This window comes from Capricornis sumatraensis, chromosome 1 (genome assembly GCF_032405125.1).
Source record: "Capricornis sumatraensis isolate serow.1 chromosome 1, serow.2, whole genome shotgun sequence".
Lineage (NCBI taxonomy): Eukaryota > Metazoa > Chordata > Mammalia > Artiodactyla > Bovidae > Capricornis > Capricornis sumatraensis.
In genome coordinates, this window is record NC_091069.1 from 230781329 (window position 1) to 230794363 (window position 13035).

The following is a 13035-nucleotide window of genomic DNA, read 5'->3' on the forward strand; positions in this document are numbered from 1 at the left end:
ACACACTGTCCCCTGGAGTTATGGGAAAGTGATTTATTAACTAACAGGATGAATAAAAAATAAATAAAAACATACATTTATTTGGAAAAAGAAATGGCAACCCAATCCCATATTCTTGCCTGGAGAATCCCATGGACAGAGGAGCCTGGCAGTCCATGGGGTTGCAAGAGTTGGACACAACTTAGTGACTAAACTACCACCACCAAACACATACATAATCTTAGGCCAGGCCGGTGCACACAGACAGGACCTGCCTTCATTCAGCACTGCGCAGGTCCTGCATTCCAAGCAACCTGAGCCCAGAGAGCGGAGAGTGGAGGCAGTAGGGGCTGAAGCAGCCAATGAGCAGTGCAACAGGGCAGCCTGGGTGTCTGGAATGAAATTGCAAGCAGGATCAAAAGGAGGAAGTTCCAGGAGGATGAGCCAGGGGTTCCAAGTCTCCGGCCAGGTAGAAGGATCACAGTATGCTGGGACTGCAGACATTATGTCCTGGAAATCGAGCTTCATGCCCTAGCTCTTCTGTGATTCTCATTCATGAACAGATTGTACTTAGCCAGGTGCACCAGGCACCAGTATTGATCTGGCCTGTGAATAGTTCCCCCACCATGTTGGCAATGAACGTGTCTTCAATCTCTCCCAAATGGTGACTCATCATGACCCTCAGCCATTCTCCTGGGCTTGCACACTTGGATGGCTTTGGTGATCAAACTGATCTGCCTAAACTTCAGCCTCAAGGGAGACAACAAGATAGGCCCTAACAAAGTCCTGGTCCCCAGTGATGTATCAGTAAGACTTAAAGTCTTAAAGTGATATCTGCTACCATGATAAAACTCTGAGGTGGCAACATTCATGCTGATGACAATCTTTTCTGTGCAGCCAGCCTTGTCAATGGCTGCATTTACCAGCTCCAAGGCTTTGATTGGAAGCTTCTGATCTCTAGAATTCAGGGGGCAAAGCCATGCTTATCTCGCACATTGGTGGCATCTTTGCCATGCTATTCCTACATAAGTGTGTGACAGACCTCCACTTTGAGTCGCATGACATCCTGAAAGCTCTCAGCACCCATCAGTTCAGTTCAGTTCAGTCACTCAGTCGTGTCTGACTCTTTGCAACCCATGAATTGCAGCACGCCAGGCCTCCCTGTCCATCACCAACTCCCGGAGTTCAATCAAACTCACGTCCATCAAGTCGGTGATGCCATCCAGCCATCTCATCCTCTGTTGTCCCCTTCTCCTCCTGCCCCCAATCCCTCCCAGCATCAGAGTCTTTTCCAATGGGTCAACTCTTCGCATGAGGTGGCCAAAGTACTGGAGTTTCAGCTTTAGCATCATTCCTTCCAAAGAAATCCCAGGGCTGATCTCCTTCAGAATGGACTGGTTGCATCTCCTTGCAGTCCAAGGGACTCTCAAGAGTTTTCTCCAACACCACAGTTCAAATGCATCAATTCCATCGGCGCTCAGCTTTCTTCACAGTCCAACTCTCACATCCATACATGACCACAGGAAAAACCATAGCCTTAACTAGACGGACTTTTGTTGGCAGAGTAATGTCTCTGCTTTTGAATATGCTATCTAGGTTGATCATAACTTTCCTTCCAAAGAGTAAGCGTCTTTTAATTTCATGGCTGCAGTCACCATCTGCAGTGATTTTGGAGCCCAGAAAAATAAAGTCTGACACTGTTTCCACTGTTTCCCCATCTATTTGCCATGAAGTGATGGGACCAGATGCCATGATCTTAGTTTTTTGAATGTTGAGCTTTAAGCCAACTTCTTCACTCTCCTCTTTCACTTTCATCAAGAGGCTTTTTAGCTCCTCTTCACTTTCTGCCATACAGCTGGTGTCATCTGCATATCTGAGGTTATTGATATTTCTCTTGGCAATCTTGATTCCAGCTTGTGCTTCATCCAGCCCAGCGTTTCTCATGATATACTCTGCATAGAAGTTAAATAGGCAGGGTGACAATATACAGCCTTGACGTACTCCTTTTCTTATTTGGAACCAGCCTGTTGTTCCATGTCCAGTTCCTACTGTTGCTTCCTGACCTGCATATAGGTTTCTCAAGAGGCAGGTCAGGTGGTCTGGTATTCCCATCTCTTTCAGAATTTTCCACAGTTGATTGTGATCCACACAGTCAAAGGCTTTGGCATAGTCAATAAAGCAGAAATAGATCTTTTTCTGGAACTCTCTTGCTTTTTCCATGATCCAGCAGATGTTGACAATTTGTTCTCTGGTTGCTCTGCCTTTTCTAAAACCAGCTTGAACATCTGGAAGTTCATGGTTCACGTATTGCTGAAGGCTGGCTTGGAGACTTTTGAGCATTACTTTGCTAGTGTGTGAGATGAGTGCAATTGTGTGGTAGTTTGAGCATTCTTAGGCATTGCCTTTCTTTGGGATTGGAATGAAAACCCATGGCAAGGATCTAAACTCCTGTGTGGTCAGCTTGTTCCCAGCATGAGAGCCACCACTGATCGTGTTGAAGGCACAGGCAGGATGAGATCGGAGTTCTTGACCAGCTGAGCAATGTGGTGGTGAAGGGGCAATTCCTGTTCAGCTGCCCCTGCTTTGCACATGGCCAAGGACACATACAAGATGGCTTTGCCCACAAACTTGGACTTGTCCTCAGTCTTATCCAAGTTCAACATCAGGTTGTCCAGCTTCTCAAGTCCCATCCCAGAGGGACACAAGCTGATGAGGGTGCAGACGGTGGCAATGTTGATGTGGTCCATTGCCTTCAGAACACCATTGTTTTGCAGTTTGTCCCTATCCCTTAGATCCAGGGCCTCAGAGATAACAGTGGAGGCTCCATTGGGTACTGCCGCCTGGAAAAGACCTGAGAGGAGAACATGGAATGAGGAGGAAGACGGAGGACACTACAGTGACCAGAGGGTCCTTCAGCCTTCTAGCTCTTCACTCCTGTAGCCACATCCAGCCTTCTCCACATACTGCTCCTTAATACCCACCCCTCCCACTCAGACATGGAGGCAGATGCATAAGCAATGGCCTCCTCATCTGCCCAATTGGAACCCCACATGCACAAATAGGAACCCAAGAAATGTCGCTATGCAGGCAGCACACACAATATACACACAGCGCACACACAGGGGGAAGAAGCAGGATGCATCTCCAAAAACCTGTTGTTGTTTAGGGAAAGTTGAAGATGCATTTCAAACCATCAGTCCCATTCTTGGAACTAGAGAAACTCCCCTACTTATGAGCAAGAAATGTAAGGAAGGAGTACCACAGTAGCATTATTTGTCAGTGTGAAAATTAGAAACAACCTCATACATGTCAAGGAGAATGGATTCTTTACACGAGGTATATTTAATATTCATTCAATACCATATTACCTAATGCTAAAATGAATGATCTCTAGATCATGTATAAGGCAATATGTATCAAAACAGATAAATCTTAAAGATGTAATGTAAAATCTAGTACTATCTATACAAGCTTTGAAAATGTAACACTTTAAGGATTACCTAGGAGTCTATTGGGGGGTGGGGGAAGAGTATACACATGTATATAAATGGAATAAAGTGTGAAAATGTACTTGAGAATGATAAATACAAGATTCATGATGGAGGTCACTTCTTAAAAATGAAGAAGGGAAATCGGATCTGGGAGTGTTACAAGAAGTGCTTCAACTATATTAATGGGCACCCAGGGGTCTTTTTTGCTACTGTACTTATCTGCTATCATTTAAATATGTCAGAATTATAAATATTAACAATTTACTGCAGCTGAATTTACTAGTAACTTGTAATCTTAAAGCTGTCTCTCTCACAAAAAGGGCAATATTTGTTTCAAAAACATAATTTTTTGGATCAAGTATTATACATATAAAGAGCTTTCCTGACTTATGAAACAGCTTCCTTTTAACAAATTCCGAAGAATATCCTTAAATTTCCTTATGCAGTAATTCTGTTTAACTCCACATACTTGCAAATTCTCGGGAAATACTTCTGTTGATATGAATTTAAAGACTTGTTAGTCGATAGTAATATAGTAAATTATTAAAGGAAGAGATAAATACTTACCCAAATTGTTCAGACAACTGGGAGGAAAAAATATGGTTAGTTCTTTTAACAAAAGTTTACCAAAATGTAATCATTTCAATTGTGTACACATTAACTGCTCTAACTGGCATGTTTATGTCATAAAAGTTTGCTAATATAGTATTAGTCACAGGGGATGTGTTCCAAAAACACCAGTGGATGCCTGAAACCACAGATAGTACCAAACTGTAAAAATACTGCTTTTTCTATATATACATCCCTTTGATAAAGTTTACTGTTTAGGCACAGAAAGAAATTAACAATACTAACTAATAATAAAACAAAATAATTATATACTGTAATAAAGTTATGTGAATGTGCTCAGTCACTCAGTCAGGTCTGACTCTTTGCAACCCCATGGACTGTAGCCCACCAGGCTCTCTGTCCATGGAATTCTCCAGGCAAGAATAATGGAATGGGTAGCCATCCCTTCTCCAGGGGATCTTCCCAACATAGGGATCCAGCCTGTGTCTCCTGCGTCTCTTGCATTGGCAGGCAGGTACTTTACCACTGAGCCACTTGGAAGCCAAAAAGTTATGTGAATCCCACTTGTCCTTCCAATTATCTTGTCCAAATTTAATGTCTTTTCTATCTTCACTAAGCACTTATCACAGATGCCTGTGCCATAACTTCTGCAGTTTAAAGCACAACAGCAAAACTAGTACAAATTTCTTTTTGCTCCTTTCCACAATTTCATGGAGAATTGTTCTTACCGTAGATTTCAGCAATCTCAGCATATGATTTTTTTTTCTTTCCTTATTAAGTCAGAAACTTTTGCCTTTTCACTTCAAGAAATCATTTTACAGCTCCCCTTTGGCATATCTGATACCAGCATCACTACTCTTGTGCTTTGGGGCCATTATTATCGATAAGGAAGGGTTATTTGAACACCAGCACTGAGAAACTGCAACAGCTGACCTGATAACCCAGACAGCCTCTAAGTGACTAACTGATGGGAAACACTGAACAAAGGGATGGAATCAGGTGGGATGGAGTGGGATGGCGCAAGATTTCATCACTCTAGAAAAAAATGGGTACCATTTAAAACTTACAAATTGTTTACTTTGGGAATTTGTCATTTAGTATTTGCAAACTGTGATTGACAAGGATTAACTGGAACCACAGAAAGTAAAACTGAGGATATGAGGAGTATCTCTATAACTCTAGTTAAATTCTACAGAAACTGCTACTTTCAACTTTACAATATTTGAGATAAGACAGTCATATAGTAAAGAAGACTCAATAAAATTTATCTCCTCCCCTCTTCATTTCTTGTGTGGACCTTAAGTTTTAACCTGTGTATGTACTAAGTTATATGAAAACTATCAAAGAAGGCATCTTAGCCAGTGGAAAAACCCCAGACTGAGGAGTGAGTAAGGCTTGGATTTCATTCCAAGCCCTGCCACTCTCTAAATGTTTGACCTAACTTGAGAAGTTTCTCTGTACTGAGTTTCAGCTTCCTTGTCTATTGAATTAAGATAACAATATCTACCTTATAAAGTGAAGGATCAATGCATACACTCATGTGTAAAATGTAAATAGTCACACAACACATACCAGAAAATTGGATTTTTAATCTAGAATATAATATACATTAATTATATTTTATGGGCTTCCCTCATAGCTCAGTCAGTAAAGAGTCTGCCTGCAATGCAGGAGACCCAGGTTCGATTCCTGGGTCAGGAAGATCCCCTAAAGAAGGAAATGGCAACCCACTCCAGTATTCTTGCCTGGAGAATCCCATAGACAGAGGAGCCTGGCAGGCAGTCTATACAACTGACAGTCTATGGGTTTGCAAGAGTCGGACACTACTAAGCACACACAGCAACAATTATATTTTATAGAAATATGCACATTTTATTTTTATTTTTTAATTGAAGTATAATTGATTTACAATGTTTCAGATATACAGCAAAGTGATTCAGCTATACTTGTGACTCAGCTGGTAAAGAATCTGCCTGCAATGTGGGAGACCTGGGTTCAATCCCTGGGTTGGGAAGATCCCCTGGAAAAGGGAAATGCTCCCTGCTCCCGTATTCTGGCCTGGAGAATTCCATGGATTGCTTAGTCAATGGAGGTCACGAAGAGTCAGACATGACTGAGTGAATTTCACTTTCGTGTATATATAATATATATTCTTTTTCAGATTCTTTTCCATTATAGGTTATTACAAGATATTAAATATAGTTCCCTGTGCTATACAGTAGGTCTTTATTGTTTATTTATTTTATACACAGCAGTGTGGGTATCTGTTATCAAGCTCCTAATTTACCCCCCCACCTTCCCTCTTTGGTAACTGTAACTTTGTTTTCTATGTCTCTGAGTCTATTTCTGTTTTTAAATAAGCTCATTTGTATCATTTTGTTTCAGGTTCCACAAGAAATAGGTAAATTTTAAAAGTACATTATTATTAGTCTACTGTAAGGCAAGTAATTATAGCTTACCCCTCCCACAAAGATAATTGACTTAATAGATACATTTCTTAGGGTCTTATTGTTCTGCTATGATTCCCTAGGAGCAAATGGTACAGAGGTGGAAAGTGATTCAGGAAAAAAGGTCTGACTTTTAATTATTGAACTTCAACATGGCTAGCAAGAATAGCTTGTTACTCTGACCAACATTACCTGACACCAATGAAACCCTTTCTTTTTTAAAGAATTATGGAATGTGATTGACTGCTTTTCAACTCTGAAAGATCATTCTGTAGATTTATTAGTGGCTAGTTCAGTTGACACAAGTACAAACAAGCAAGCTGTAAAAGTGTTTAGGAAAAATATCACAAAATATCCAATGTATTTATTCTACAAATACTATGGGCAAAGCTCAGTGTCAGTGCTAGCACTGCTGGACAGCTATAACAATGAAGCAAATATGAATATTCCCTTAAAAAACTTTAGATGATAGGAGATTGAAGACCATTTAGGTATTGCCATTTTTAAAGGCATACTTACAAATTTAGACATATTTAAAAAGCAGGAGAAAGCAACTGGAAGAAAAATGCATTTTAAAAGATAGGGATAAATAAAAGGCATCAATTTGTTAAAGAGGCAAAGATAAAATGTTCCAGGAGTTCCGAATAAGGAGTATTACTTCCAGCAGGGTTGAGAGCAGAGAAAGGAGGTATCATGGAAAATGTCACCAGGAAGATGGAATTGGAGACAGGAGAGGCAGAATTTGGACTTCAAACACAGGGTAAGCCATGACCTGCCAAAAGAAGGAAGTAACACTGGGAGGTGAACAGAGCATCACGGACATGGAGAGGTCATGTGTAAGAAGGATATCGATTCAGGCTTGCTGGCACAGAGGATAAATCAAGAGAATCTGTCAGAAATGGGGTCAGAGAGGTAAACTGAGGATGGATTTGGAGGTTCTCGGGTGATACATAGAAGGGTCTTATTTTATATCACTTACACAACTGACAGAAAAAGGATAATGCAAAGCGAAAATGGACAGGTGTGTTCTTTTACTGTGTCAGCACTAAATGCAAATATCAGAATCATCTTTGATTTCAGTGTCACAAAGAAGTAAAACTTTTCCACGCATTTTGAAAAATCATTACAACAAAGGACCGGTGACTTAGCCTGCTTGAAAAGTCATCAGGGTAAAGAATTTTGCATTTCAACTTTTAATTTAGTTTGTTAAATTTCTTAAACACATATTTTTACACTCTTAATCCAGGGCGAAAACGTTTTCCAGTATCTTTCTCCATGAAAATGATAAGATTTTCATACCTGATGTCTATCTGTAAAGAACACAATGTATTCAAAACTCCACTTCGCTTGGAGTGGGAAGATTTAAGTACTGGGCTATATCAATACTGAAAAGCTTTCAGCTGCAAGTGATAGAAAGCTTAAATAAAACTAGCATAAAAAAGTAAATAAGGGCCAGAAAGGGGCCAAATGCCTCCACCCCGACCCTCTGCAGGTCTGTGGGTTTAGGAGGTGCAGGAAACAGCAAGGATAAACCCAGGAGCAATGGCGTCCGAAAACAAACAAGCAGTAAAAAAAAAAAAAAAAAAAAACAACAACTGACTGTGGGAAATGCCAACCAGGAGAATGAAATAAAGGGTGAAAAAGAGCAAGATGCTAAGAAAGAGCCCTTATCCCTCCCTTTGTAAGCTGGTGACTATTGCATACCTGGAGGAAATCATAGGCGGTTCCCTGTTAGGCAGCGCATCCTATAATACAGATGGTGCATGACTCAGAGGCTTGGAGAGCCACAGGCAAGAATGAGAAAGAATTTGGAAACGATGGGGAGAAGGTGAGATGGCTGAAGGAAAAGCAGTTGAGTCATAGTTGGTGCGCAGTTAGCACCGATCCCACCCCACCACAGCCCCCAAACCCCACCCCACCCCCACCTCACCATGATCATCTTAATGAGTTTTCCCACATGCCTTAAATCCTGATGTTTTCCCTGAAGTTAATAGGGAGACACACCTGCTTCCTAAATATACATATCTGTGATGTGCTTTTGTTGTAAGACTTTGGAGTTACTTGTTTCTTGCAGGTCTCCTATTATCAACTTCTAATTGACTGTTGTGTTGTTGACCCAACCTGTAAATTTCTGCCAGCAGGAGAGCTTTTCCTATTGCATGGAGAGATCTTCATTATATATTGTGAAGTCAATAAAGCAGTTTAATAAAGTAAATAAATAAGACCAACAAGGAGCTATTGTATAACACAGGGAACTATATTCAGTATTTTGCAATAACCTATAAGGGAAAATGAGATATATATATACACATATATATATATAATCTGGATCATGGCACTGTACACCTGAAACTAATATAATATTATAAATCAACTGTACTTCAATAAAAAGATTTAATTAAAATTTTAAAGATGAGTTGGGCACATACTGAAAAACTAGAAACAAATGAAGAAAATAACCAACTCTTAAGCCAAAAAGCCATTGGTAAGTGACACAGGTATATATTTGCATGTTGAGTTTTCCCACACTTGAGAAGATAACTGAAGTCATGAGCTGGGAGGAGGGGTAGGAGAGAAAAGCAGAGGGCACAGGAGAAGATGACACTGACAATCTTAAGCCCCCAGCAGCACCTGAGTTGTCCTCACTTCTTCCATTGTGGGGCATCAAGTAGAGTGGAAACAGAATAAAAGAATCACTTGTAAAAATAAACAGACATATAAAAATGAATGCATCATATAACTAGAAATCCAAAGCAGACAGTTTCCAAAACTGGTTAATTCCGCAACTCAACAGCATCATCCAAACCCCCAGTGATTTCCCTTTCTACTCTGTATCCTCAGCATGCCACTGGCCTTTAGGGTTAATGCCCTTCATGGTGACAAGGTGGCTGCCTCAGTTCTAGGCAGCAAATCTCAATCAGCAAAACCCAGCTGGAAAAAAGGAGGGCATCAGTCCTGTGTGGCTGCTTTCATGAGCCAGAAAAACCTTACACGAACCCTTTCAACAGACTTTCTCTCTCATTTCACTGGCTAATTGCCAGGAAGAATTCAATGCCTCTTCTTATGGCTGAGACCAGTCAGGATTAGCTCTGGGTTAATGAATCAGAGGTAAAAACCTAAAAAATCAGAATCACCCACCAAGGAAGAGTGAATGGCCTTGGGCTGGCAACCAACTACGCACGTCGTATAGTCTACCACTCCATCCTGGATTACTATGTGTATATAATGTTTAACTTGACATCCTCATCTGTAAAATAAGGAATTTTATTAGTTCCCTATGTTACTTTTCAACTTTCTGTTAATTATCTTGCATGAAATGTTATCTTCCTCTTCCAAATTTTCTTCTCTTTATTTGTATTACTTGCTTTTTGTTGAAATTTAGGAAGTTGGTGGTTTAACGCTACAAAGGCATTTCAGATAACATGAAGATGAAGAGAAAACAAAGAGGTAAAAAACATTTGCCATTTATACAGAAAAATGGCTAATTTTAAATATATTATATATATACACATATACATAACTGACACTTTCACTTTTTATATATATAGATGAATATATATATGTTATATATATATATATAGTTATATATGTTGTTGTTTAGTCACTAAGTTGTATCCAACTCTTTGCAACCCCATAAACTCTAGACCCACCAGGCTCCTCTGTCCATGGGATTTCCCAGGCTAGATTACTAGCATGGGTTATCATTTCCTTCTCCAGCAGATCGTCCCAACTCAGGGATCGAACCCGGGTCTCCTGCATCTACTACACTGGCAGGTAGATGCTTTACCACTGAGTCACCTGGGAAGCTCATATATATGTATGTGTATATATATATGAAAGAAAATCCCTTCAAATTGGAAAGAAAAAAGTCAAATTAAAAACTGGATAATGTTCATAGAGACAAAGATCCTGAAAGAAGAAATACAAATGATTCGGAAGTATATGAAAATGACACAGTTTAGTTATAGGGAGAGCAATTCACATTAAAACTGCACTGCAACACAATTTTTTACCTGTTAGACTGGGCAAGAGCCAAAAACTTGGTAATGTCTTCTATGGGCAAAACTTCAAGAAAGCAGGAGCTGCATGTGATTCCTATAGAACTGGAGATGGAGAGACCTCTCTGGAGGGTAAGGAACTAACAGTACTCCACAAGACAAATACACATGCCCTCTAAGCCAGTGAAGAGCCACCTGATGCTAAGAGCCAATGCATTGGAAAAGACCCTGAGGCTGGGAAAGATTGAGGGCAGGAGAAGAAGGGGGCAACAGAGAGGAAATGGTTGTATGGCATCATCAACTCATTGGACATGGGTTTGAGCGAACTCCAGGAAATAGTAAAGGACAGGGAAGTCTGGTGTGCTGCAGTCCATTGGGTTGCAAACAGTCAGACACACAATTGACTGACTGAACAACAGCTGAGCCAACAAAGTCAGTTTTAAAATATTGTCCCATATTGTATCTCTGGTAACAAGATGATTCACAGCAAAGTTATTTTTAAAACAAAATACTTGACTGAAAAGTAACCATACTCCAATAAAAATTAATAAAAGATTAACAAAATAAAATGCTTTAGCAAAAACAGATATACAACTACAACTTATAAGATTTAAAAACTTACTGTAGACAGCAAGGAAATATAAACAATTTCCAAACTAAGATGCTCTTTAGAAATTGGTAGACTTTTATCTTACTGGTAACATTAGAAATATCCACTCTAAAATAAAAAATACTTTCCTCAAACTAATAAAAATTACTAACCCCAAGTCATAAATAGACTATTGGACCCTGCTCTGATTCACACATCACATCAACATGGATTGTGAAATTCAAGAAAAACATTGACTTATAGAGATTTGGTTTAAAAATGAATGTAAAGCCCCTACCCCTGGTGATGTTAAAATATTGTTAGAAAAGCTTAATATCGCCACAGTCAAATGTCTCTGTTCTTGTGGTATCAGCAATGTTCGAAAACTTCCACTGAGTCTTACTTCTATCCCAATGTACCTTCCCATCTTTGAAAAGTGATACCAAATAAACAAACAAGCATACATGTACTGTAAGAAAAATACTAGAAACATCTAAATATCTGTCAGTAGAGGACTGATTTAAAGAATTAAATATACTGCATGGGTGGTTTAGTCCCTAAGTCATGTCTGACTCTTGTGACCCCATGGGCTGTAGCCTGCCACGCTCCTCTGTTCATGGGATTTGCCAGGCAAGTATACTGGAATGGGTTGACATTTCCTTCTGCAAGGGATCATTCTGACCCAGGGATTGAACCCAGGTCTCTTGCACTGCAGGCAGATTCTTTACCAACTGAGCTCCCTGCTGCTGCTGCTAAGTCACTTCATTCATGTCTGACTCTGTGTGACCCCATAGACGGCAGCCCACCAGGCTCTCCCATCCCTGGGATTCTCCAGGCAAGAACACTTGAGTGGGTTACCATTTCCTTCTCCAACGCATGAAAGTGAAAAGGGAAAATGATATGTCTGAGGAAAAGCAAAAAAAGGAAGACTGAGGTGCTAGTATACTAATGTGTGTGTGTGTGTGTGTGTGTGTGTGTGTGTGTGTGTGTATATATATATAGTGAAAATATCTTTAAAGATGTACAGTCCAAAAAAATGCACATAGTATGATAATATTTGCTCAAGAAAAGTGAATGATATATAAGATTTTTGCTCATATTTATTTTAATTTTTATTTATTATTTTTGCTCATGAATAGTTTAAAAATGAATCATGTTGATTCCCAGTGTGAAGGAAAATGACAGCTGACATACAGAGCTGAGAAAAAACTGTTTTCACTGTAAGTTATTTTATATTTTTGAATATTTAACTATATAGATACATTGCCCATTCAAAGTTAAATAAAATGTTTTAAAATTATTTTGATAGAGGCCTCATAAAACTAAGTTTGCTTCAACATCTGTCTCACAAAATATAACAATAATCATCATAAGTTGAAAAAACCTACAATATAAATTTCTATTCATGGAAAAGTAGACTTTTTAATTTATATATATATATATATATGTAGGGACTTCCTTGGCAGTGCAGCAGTTAAGGCTTCATGTTCCCAAGGCAGGCAACTCAGGTTCAATCCCTGGATCAGGGAACTAGATCCTACATGCTGCAACTAAGACCCGGCCAAATAAATAAATAAAGGCAACAACCAAAAGAATATATAAGTAGATTTTTTTAAAGTATTTGCTCAATGATTATTATTGCCTGTTCCTAAAAATTTTGCTTCTGGGGCAGTTGATGGTTTATATCTGTGAGCATCTGGAAACTGATTGTGTATAGAAATCCAAACTTTGGTACCCTGCAATCAGCTGCTGTGGCAATCATGTAGTTCACTCACAAGGAGCCACTTCAGGGCAGGAGATGAGCCAATACATTTCCCTATTTCCTGATTCATCTGTTACAAACCAACAAAATATGACTAGACCCATGATGAAGATCAGCCCTCAGCTTCACCTGTATCATTATGGAGACTGGACTTTCTTTAAAGATGACAATCAGGACCACAATTTAAGCAGGCGCATAT

At 39.5% G+C, this 13035-nt stretch overlaps 1 pseudogene; it reads right to left on the reverse strand.

The window, feature by feature from the left end:
• Positions 1-626: 626 nt before the first annotated feature.
• Positions 627-13035, reverse strand: part of LOC138076855 (gamma-enolase-like) — a 97663-nt pseudogene continuing 85254 nt past the window's right edge.